At 49.7% G+C, this 9,508-nt stretch overlaps 1 protein-coding gene across 2 annotated transcripts in view; it reads right to left on the bottom strand.

Moving 5' to 3' along the window:
• The window catches only part of LOC119289499, a 27,089-nt gene extending 26,105 nt beyond the window's left edge, over positions 1 to 984 (bottom strand). The window contains exons 1-3 of one of the 2 annotated variants that reach the window (XR_005141532.1): positions 932 to 984; positions 747 to 843; positions 52 to 136 (exon numbers count right to left, since the gene is read on the bottom strand). The gene's annotated coding sequence lies outside the window, so the exon portion shown is untranslated. The remainder of the gene's footprint in view (positions 1 to 51; positions 137 to 746; positions 844 to 931) is intronic. The other variant, XR_005141533.1, reaches the window with a different exon arrangement.
• Positions 985 to 9,508: the final 8,524 nt, after the last annotated feature.

A 9,508-nucleotide genomic window follows, 5' to 3' on the forward strand; every position in this document is an offset into this window, starting at 1 on the left:
GGGCTGGAGATGCTCTTACTACTTGAATGAAGAGAAATCATGTTTAATTACCGGGTGCGTGGCGTTGTAGTGGAGGAGAGCGTGGCGGTGTCGTGCCTTCTACTGAACCTGACGCATGATGGCGGTGTTGTGCCTTCTGCATCAAATGCAATTGGAGCAAACTTACTTGGTACTATTATAATTGTTCAACATAGATACTTCAGCAGCACTCTTCCCTATTAATGAAACATGGACGAGGTCTTCTCATCAGAGCGACATGATGGACAAAGTTGGAACCAGTGGCGATGGGGTAACCTCACACACATCTTTCCATAATGCAATTCTGCAGACACAACCAAAGTATATTTACTATTTATTTTTGAGTCAATTGCACGATTCAGTTTTATTTTGAGTCAATTGCACGGTTTAGTTTAGTCCACAAAGTTACAAGTCGTGTTTGATGGTGGTTGACGAATCATCTACAAGTTGTGTATTTTATGTTGATTTCTTCCTATGAACATGGTAAAATGTCCACACTTCCCTGCATTGGCTCTCTACACGTTCACGGTAGGTTTAGTAGGGGGTTAAAAGGTGGCTCATTTCATCATACCACTTGTCTGAATTTCTGAACATCTAAACCACAGTGGTCATAACAACAGTTTGTTAACTCTAAAAGTTGAACATTGAATGTGACTGAATTTCCCCACAAAAGAAAAAGAACATGACTGAATTGAACTGAATTTTTTAACACTGTAATTAGCAATCACCACCAGGTTGTGTCCAGAAGTAGAAAGAGGGGGTGGTGCCTCGTCCACCTGCAGCAGCAACAACAAAAGCTCCACCACCTCTTCCAGATCGGAGCAACTGCGCACAAAAAAAAAACCAAGGAATCACAAGGAGGGGAGATGAAGAAACCGACAAGACAAGGGGTTTAGGTATCATGCGCGCGCACCATAGTTGGAGATCTGTGGATGAGCTCGCCGGAGATGGCCTGCAGCAGGCGCGTGCTTGGAGGGCCAAGGATTCGGGCCTCTGCTTCCATGGCTGTTCCCGGGCCGGACCACCATGGCCAACCTCGAGGACGGTCGCGGATGAGGTCGATGACGAAGTGTCGATGGCCCTGTGGATCTGGGCGCTGCCTCACCTGGTCGCTCGATCCCTTCCATCCCCTCCCCTCCCCTTACCTTTCCTTGGTGACGGTGAACTCCAGGTCGGCCTCGGGCGCAGCCTTTGAGGAGGTCGTGCGCTTGCGCGAGGAGCCTCGCGATGGCTCGGCGGCCGAGGGCTGCGAGCTGGGCGGCGCCATATGGGATGCGTGTGGCTGGCTGGGGTTCCGGGAGAGGATTCAGATCAGGGGTGAGGGAGGAAGGAAGAGGACTTGCACTTCTTCCCGGCCATGGCTGGCGGCGGCGGCTCTCTCTCTCGAGAGAGATGTGAGGGAGAGAAAAATGAGGGAGGCACTCATTGGGGGAGGAGGCAGCGAATCAGAAAAGGGCACAGATGCGAAATGACCAAAATGCCCTGGGTGGGGGACGTGAATTTCAGCAATGGCATGAGATCTTTTACCGCTGGACAGCGCCGATGGGCTACACCGGACGTGCCCCGGCCACCCCTTCATACCTGTTTGGTCAGATATTTGTGTACGTGACTTCTACTAGCGGCCGGCCTGAAAGTTGAAAAAAAAGAAAAATTCAGAAAAAAGAATAAAAAAAGTTGATGCAAAGTTTTGGCCAGCTAGCATCTTTTGAACAATCTCTTTTGCTGTTCAGCCTGCTCTGTTCATATAAGTGATAAGTGTTGGATTTTTTTTGTCTGCTCTTGGTTGCCATACACTATGTTCATACCTCACTTATATCTAGCTACTTGGAGCTATTATATTTTCGTCAGTTCCCTCTCGCTTGATTCAGTATCTGGGCTTAAATTATTTTATCTCTTACTAGTCGCCCCACAAGTTCCAAAAGGAGTCCACGTACAAGTTAGAAAAAAGAGTTCACATCTCAGTTCCCAGCAAAAGAAAGGACGTGCATGTTGGCTTGAAAAACGAAAAGGACACGTACAAGTAAATATTCCTACGTTCTTTGTAGGAAAGTAAATACTCATACGTTACATAAAAAGAGAGACAGAGTCAAAGCTGTAAGGACTTGGTAAAGAAAACTGTGAGATGTAGGCCCCATATACTCCTGCGTGACCCGAATTCCCCGAGCGAAGTTGGAAGCAGCGTAGCGTGCGTCCGTACATCATGGGCATCTTGCCAGTGATCTATGCACTATCCCCTTTGTTTTTTTTTGCAGGAATAATACTTGTATTACTCATTCACCAAGTCCTTACAATCATCAAGGACCAACTTCAAAACATCCTCCGGGCCTGAACCGACCCAAGTCATAGTACGACCTTCTACTCTAGCAAAACTAGCTAGTCTATCACTCGCTCATGAGTAATACAAGTCTTCCTAAGACTCAACAAGAATTTAACTTCACTAACCAAAGAAGCATAAACTGAGCGATCCACCTCGCCGCATGAAATAATAGCCATGGTTGTAGTCGAGTCCATCTCAATGGCAATTGGAAGATTGGAGCGTTGAATTGCGAAAGATAAGCCTTCCATACATGCACATAACTCCGCCCCCAGAGCGTCTCTACACGAGAACAAGGCCCTGCATGATGAGAATATTATGGCTCCTGAGTTATCTCGCAAGATCATTCCAGCACCCGCACCACCAGCGAACGAGTAAGACCCATCCGTGTTAAGCTTCACCCAGCCAAGCTGGGGCAGCCTCCAAGGTGTATCGCCATTCACGGGGTGCTCAACAGCGGACCTAGACTTTAGATCATAGGATATGCTGCCCTTCCCCTTTGCTGGATCAAAGCGTGAGTTCAGTTTGATGCCAATTAGAGCATCCAAGTAATTCTGAAGAAACCTTGTTGATACTTCCATGGGAGGAGCAGGTCTATGATGTACTATCTCATTCCGAATGAACCAGCTTCTCCAAAAAATTAACAGTAGCATACTTCTCTGAATTCGTTCAAAGGGGCAAGTACGTGAAGTAGCCATTCCTTACCAACAGGCAACAGGGAATCAAGGAATGGTAAAATCCAAATCTCGGCCATGGCTAGATAAAGATCACGTCCGTATTGGCATCTCACAAACGGGTGGAAATTGTCCTCCTCTTCCATACCACAAACTGGACATCTACTTGAAAGCTCCAGTCCAATCTTGTGTTTATTCCACCATGTCGGCAAAGAGTCAGTAGTCAATCTCCAAGCAAAATTGCGCACAGTGGGGGGTACATCACATCTCCATATATATTGCCAGCATTTTCTACTACCATCTGGCGATGTGCTCGACGCCTCTGCAGTATTTCTGTGAGCTACTTCAAAAGCCAGCATATATGCTGATTTGACCGTGAAGACGCCGAGCTTCCCCGGCCCCCTTGCAATCACATCCTCACCTAATCTTGGAGATGCCCGTATCTTTAAGATTTCTTCCACATCAGCTGATAAGAAGTACTGCTGAAGAAGTACCAAGTTCCAAGAACCATTATCATTTAGCAAGTCGGACACAAAACGAATGCGACATCTTCCCTGCAGCGACACAGGTTTGTATGAAAAGGGCCTTGGAATCCAGTTATCTCTCCCCTTTGTTGGTAGTCAGAGTCACTAGGACAACTAACTGTGTTAGCATCTAGAGTTGTAACAAGCCACAGTCCGCCTATCTTGGTTGCGCAGCGATGATGCTACCATCTCCTACTACAAAGTACATGCCTTGCACTGGAAACAGCGCAACCATATGACATCTATCCGAGTGGGCGACCACGTGGTGAACGGGCATGAGGCCATGGCTGAGGCCGCCTACAACCACTTCTCCGATGTGCTCGGAAGTGCCACGGAGCATGACATCACGCTTGATCTCCGCGTTTTGCATGTTCAACACAATGCTACTCCGTGCGGTGGACCTAGGCCTTCTTCGACGCCTTATCCCTCGGTACGCGGCCTCGAGTATATCGCTATACGCGGACGATGTTGTCATCTTTTGTCACCCGGACAGCCACGACATTACCACCGTGTGAACCATCCTGCACATATTCGGACTTCATACAAACTTCGCCAAGTGTTCTGCCACCCCGATCCGGTGCGATGATGACAACAACATGATGATCACATCTGAGATACAGTGCCCCATAGCCAAATTCCCCATCACATACCTCGGGTTGCCTCTCTCTGTCTGCAAGGCCTCCACAACTAGCTTGCTCCCGATCATCGACAAGCTCGGCCACAAGCTCTCCACTTGGCATGCTTCCATGATGTCCAACGGGCAACGGCGACCGCCTTACTCTCGTGCATCACGTACTTAGTGCTATCCCGACATACTTCCTCACCGCCTTTGCTCTCAACCAATCCATCCTCAAGAAATTCAACCGCATCATCCGCGGATTCCTTTGGGCGGGAGGCACCGAAGGCAATGGGGGTCAGTGCCGTGTTAACTAACAGCAAGTTTGCCAGCCAATCTCTCTTGGCGGTCTTAGCATCAGGGACATTCAAAGAACCGGCATCACCCTCCGTGCGCGGTTGCTTTGGTTACAGTGCACCGACCCCTTGCAACCCTGGAGCCACTTACACATACCTCACGACCCAGACGTGACTGCCATCTTCAGCGCGTCTACGACCTGGGATCTTGGGTCCGGCGTCACCTGCAGATTCTGGTCCAACCACTTGATAGAGGGTAGATCCGTGGCTGAGATCCCCCCAGTCCTCGCGTCGTCCCTCGACGCCGACGCAAGACTCGCACCGTTCGCGAGGGCCTCCACCTTAGAGCCTGGGTGCAAGAGATTCATGGAGCACTCAGGCCGACGGCCATGTTGCAATATGTTGATCTTGAGCGTCGTGTGCGCCACATTGACCAGATGAGCCGGATACACTCAAATGGCGCTGGACCGCCTTCGCTATGAAATGTCTATGATGGGAGAATTTAAATTCTTCTTAGGTCTTCAAATTCTTCAACAGCGCAATGGCATCTTCATATTTCAGGAGAAATACCTCAAGGATGTATTGTGGAAATTCGGCATGAAAGATTGCAAAGGCGTCAAAATCCCTATGCCCACAAATGGCCATCTATGCACTGATGAAAATGGTATTGACTTTGATCAAAAGGTATACCGCTCCATGATTGGTTCTTTATTGTATTTATGTGCATCTAGGCCAGATATTATGCTTAGTGTTTGCATGTGTGCCCGATTTCAACCTACACTGAAGGAATCACACCATAAGGCTGTGAAGCATATTCTTCGTTATCTAACTCACACACCAACACTTGGATATGGTATCCCAAGGGCTCGGCTTTTGATCTCATTGGGTATTCACTGTGACTATGCTCGTGATCCTGTGGACCGCAAGTCAACATCAGGCACATGCCATTTCCTCAGATGATCCTTGGTCTGTTGGTCCTCGAAGAAACAGAACTGCGTATCACTGTCTACTGCTAAAGCTGAGTACATTGCTGCTGGTTCTTGCTATTCTCAATTGCTATGGATGAAGCAAACCCTCAAGGACTACGGCGTCAATGTAAAGAATGTGCCTCTCTACTATGACAATGAGAGTGCCATCAAGATTGCTCATAACCCACTTCAGCAGTCGAAGACAAAGCACATTCAGATTTGTCATCATTTTCTTCGTGATCATGTGTTGAAGGGCGACATTTCTATTGAGCATGTGAAGACTGGAGAACAGCTAGCCGGTATCTTCACAAAGCCTTTGGATGAGAAGAGATTTAGCAAGTTGCGGTGTGAGCTAAATATCCTAGAACCTTCGAATGTCCTTTGAAAAGGACACACATCCTAACACTTGTGCAAACTTGATGACTTAGACGTGCAACACATGAAGAAACGTTTTTCTTCAATCAATGAAGATTAACACTCTAAGTGTGAAGAAATTAACGAAGAATTTGATTCTCAGAGCCCTACGACAATTGTACATGGTGTTTGAAATCATCATTCTTATACGGTGGGTCACACCACCACCAAAAGTTGAAAATCTTGAATTTGAGTTTTTACTCATTTTTGAATTTCCTCGGTTGTTCAAATTCTTCAACTTTTCGATGTCTTCACTCTTTTCATTGTTGTTCTTCATTGGCTATATATATATAGGGTGGGTCTATTATGATAACACCCTTTAAGACCCTTATTCTGCTAACACCCAGCTTATTCTGCTAACACTACCTACCTCACCGTAGCTACAGACTAACCCAAAAATACAACTAGACCGAACTGCTCGCGCAAAGGGAAAACCCAGCCCACCTTATCTTCTCGTACCCACTGTCGTGGTTCTAAGTCTGACAGTAGTGTAGGGGGGTAAGTATGGAGAGGCGAGGTCTTAGCTATGGAGAAGTTGTAAGGACGCAAGGTTTACGAGTTCAGGCCCTTCTCGGAAGAAGTAAAAACCCTACGTCTCGGAGCCCGGAGGCGGTCGACTGGATTATGTGATATGAGTTACAGAGGTGCGAACCCTTGTCTCGGAGGAGGGGGGTGGCTTATATAGAGTGCGTCAGGACCCCGGCCAGCCCACGTTACGAAGGGTTCAATGTACATTAAGGCAGGGCGTTTCTGGTAACGCTAGTAATAAAGTGCTATGATGACCATAAAAGCTACTTAATGATCGACCGTTAGCGTGCGGGGCGCCTTTAGGTCTCCTGGCCGTCGAGTGGTTGGGTCTTGGTGGAGTGATTGCTTCTTGGTCCAGTGTCTTCGAGTCTGTCGAGTGGGACACCTTCAAGTCGATTGAAAGGCGATTTCTTCTAGAGATGTCCTTGAGTAGGGCACCTAGGGCAGGTCCATGACCCTACCCTAGGTTCATAGCTTCATCATTAGCCCCCGAATGGATCGAGGTTTGAGTGGGGAAGGAGTTGAGGACCTCTCCGACTCGTTTTTCATGCCGTGAGCATATCTTGCTTTGGATCAACGGACCCGAGTGATGACAGCAACTTCCTTTTCAGTCACCTTGATCCATTCTTAATTCTTCATCGAGTGAGTTTCTTTACCTGTAAGGTTCCGAGTGACGGTGCGGTGGAGATCTTTTAGTCTGACAAGTTTGTTTGCTGCCCGCGGATTTAGTGGGATCCAAATTTTAGGAAGCGCGCGGGACGGGGGAGGCCGCAGTAATCGGATGGGATAGAGCGGAGCCACCTCGATCCCTGCGCCACCTTTTTCGCCATGTATCTCTCGCGCGGTCGTTACGGGATTTGACGGAGCCATCTGGGCCTACCTGTCAGCCACTCGGAAGCGGCCTCATATAAGGCGTTGGACCGGAGTCCCCCGAATAGTGTGCCCCATTACTTCTTCTCCTCCTCACGCCTCTCTGCTGCGCTCGCTCTGGCCCCAGCACCACCGCACCACACGTGTCTCGTCGGTGACAATGGTGAAGGAGAGGACAGCGGCTCTAGAGCGGGCGAAGAAGGCGACGACGAAATCGAAGGGGAAGGCGACGAGCCAGGGCGGATCTTCCTCGCGGACTGGCCTGCCGAGCGGTTGAATCCAGGGCGACTGGATCCACTCGAGGATCTCCCAAGAAGACCTCGACGACCTGGCCGAGGGAGGGCTGATCCCTTATGACTCGGCGCGGCTTCCGGGGAAGGAATCCAAGCCGCAGCACCGGGAGGGTGAGCGCGTTCTTCTTAACACCCACGTCGACCGTGGGTTTTCCTTGCCTCCTCATCCTTTCTTCCGAGGGTTTCCGAACTTCTTCGAGGCTCAACTCCACCACTTTAACCCCAACTCAATCGTTTATCTTGCCGCATTCATTTCCTTGTGTGAGAACTTCTTGGGTTGTCGACCTCACTGGGGTCTTTTCAAGCATATTTTCACTTGTCGCTCCTAGACAGTGAAAAAGGCTAACCCGGTTGACGAGAGGACCCAAGTGATCCAGATGTGTGGGGGTCTTGGCATCCAGACGAGGGGAAAAAGCTCCTTTCCGGCCATGATTCTTCCCGATTCAGTTCGCGGGTGGCAGTCGACCTGGTTCTACTGCAAAGACCAGTCGACGCTAGGGCAGTCGACTGGCCTCCCTCCCTTCACCATGGACCGAGTGGAAAAACCCTCCCCTTTGAAGGTGCTCCCGGAGGAGAAGGCGCACATGAAGGTGTTGGTCAACCGAGTGGTCCAGCTCATTCGTGACAGGGTCACTGGTATGGATCTCTTGGAGGTCTTCCTTCGGCGGCTCATCCAGCCTCTCCAAGCCCGAGACCACCCGATGTGGATGTATTCGGGTCTAGAAGACTCCACTCGGATCCACCCGGAGGAGGTCGATGACGACACGCTAGAGAAGTGGCTGTCGAGCATTACCAGGAACAAGGACAACCCCAGAGGAGCCAGGAGAGTTCCCCCATTCGACCAGTCACGTGCACCAGAGTAGGTCTGATTCTGAGTTTTTGCTTGTAATCTGAATTCACTCGCGCAACTGTCTGTATTGCATCGACTGACTTTGTTCTCCCTGCTTTCTTTTAGGCCATTATTGAAATGTATTCGATGCCCAACGGGGAGCAAGAGCAAGCTCTGGAAGGCGAGGCGAGTGCTGGCGAAAGTGGTGAGTGGACTTCCGATGGTGAAGGGGATGGAGGAAGCGATGACTCGAGTGATGAGGAAGAAGTCGAGCCGCCTCCTCGCATAGAGAGACGATCCAAGCTTGACCAGGATCGGCCGAGTGCCCGCGACAAGGCGACTGCTCAGGCTGGTCAGTCTTTGAAGCGTCCTCGGATCTCTTCACCAACCACGACTGAGAAGGCGCCAAAGCATCCTAAAGTTGCAGAACCGAAGACTCGGAAGGCGCTGCCGAAGATCAAGATCGACATCCCTGTCGCCTCCGCGTGAGTGTCTCTCCTTGTATTCACTCAACGCCCCGCGCTGTTTGTTTTTCTTGATTTAACTGGACGAACTTTGGAATTGTTAGCGCTGCCACTTCCGGGACGTCAGCTTACAGGGATGATGATGAGGTGATGGAGGATGCGGTCACTTCTAATCCGGGTATGATTTCTGCCATACTATCTTTCTTTGGTCGATTCAACTGCATCGTGCACCACTGGGTGACGTGATTTTAGCAATTTGAACTTTGTACAGCTCCCAACATTATTGACCTTCCTGACGATGATGAAGAGCCCGAGAGGTCTTTGATGAGGAAGAGTAGGCGAGCTCCTGTAAGTGAGGCGCTACAGTTGACGCCGAGGGCGGAACCAGTCGTTCAGGACACTGGTGACGTCAATCGGGGTTCTGTTACCTTCGCGGAGCCCTTATCGAGTGCCTTGCCTTCTTCTTCGACCGCTCAGGCCCCTCTCGACCCGCCTTCACTTTTTGCAACCCATAATGTCCCGGAGGACGAGGTGAATGCTGCTAGGGAAGCCATACGCCAGGCGGGTATTATGATGGAGAAGATGAAGACGGTGCGGGATGCCAGCCAAGCCGCCTATGATGCCAGCTCGGCTCTCCAGAGCAATGTTCAGGTTAGTTGGTCGCTGCTTGTTCTGTTAGGATATGCTATCTGAAGATTCT

Source organism: Triticum dicoccoides, chromosome 4A, assembly GCF_002162155.2.
Source record: "Triticum dicoccoides isolate Atlit2015 ecotype Zavitan chromosome 4A, WEW_v2.0, whole genome shotgun sequence".
Classification (NCBI taxonomy): Eukaryota; Viridiplantae; Streptophyta; class Magnoliopsida; order Poales; family Poaceae; genus Triticum; species Triticum dicoccoides.